The 327-nt window shown below is 39.1% G+C and overlaps 1 long non-coding RNA gene across 1 annotated transcript in view; it reads left to right on the top strand.

Annotated features, from left to right (window-relative positions):
• Window positions 1-109: 109 nt before the first annotated feature.
• Window positions 110-327, top strand: part of LOC110428530 (uncharacterized) — a 1,800-nt gene continuing 1,582 nt past the window's right edge. The window contains exon 1 of the long non-coding RNA XR_002446471.1: window positions 110-316. This is a non-coding gene — a long non-coding RNA (uncharacterized LOC110428530). The remainder of the gene's footprint in view (window positions 317-327) is intronic.

The following is a 327-nucleotide window of genomic DNA, read 5'->3' as shown; positions in this document are numbered from 1 at the left end:
AGCTTTGGGCAATCTGCCCATAGAGAAAATAAAGAGAAAAAGGAAAGAAAACAATATGAAAAGTAAGTAACTTTGGGCATTCCGCCCATGTGAGAACAAATGTGGAAACCAAAGGCATTTTCAAGGCTTTGGCCTTGAGAGGTTCTCCCACAACCAAGAAGAAAAAGAAAGGAGAGGAAAGAAGGAAAGAAAAGAGAGAAAGGAAGGAAGGTTTGGCTTGGAGAAACTAGAGAAAAATTGAGAGGTATTTCCTCCCACCCGCACACCATTGTTGAAGTTTAAGGAGAGTTAGGTAATTTAGCTTAAATATTTCAAGGTAAGGAAGAT

This window comes from Theobroma umbraticum, unplaced genomic scaffold (genome assembly GCF_002168275.2).
Source record: "Theobroma umbraticum cultivar Fairchild unplaced genomic scaffold, ASM216827v3 scaffold_459.0, whole genome shotgun sequence".
Lineage (NCBI taxonomy): Eukaryota > Viridiplantae > Streptophyta > Magnoliopsida > Malvales > Malvaceae > Theobroma > Theobroma umbraticum.
This window is presented reverse-complemented; position numbering and strand designations above follow the sequence as displayed.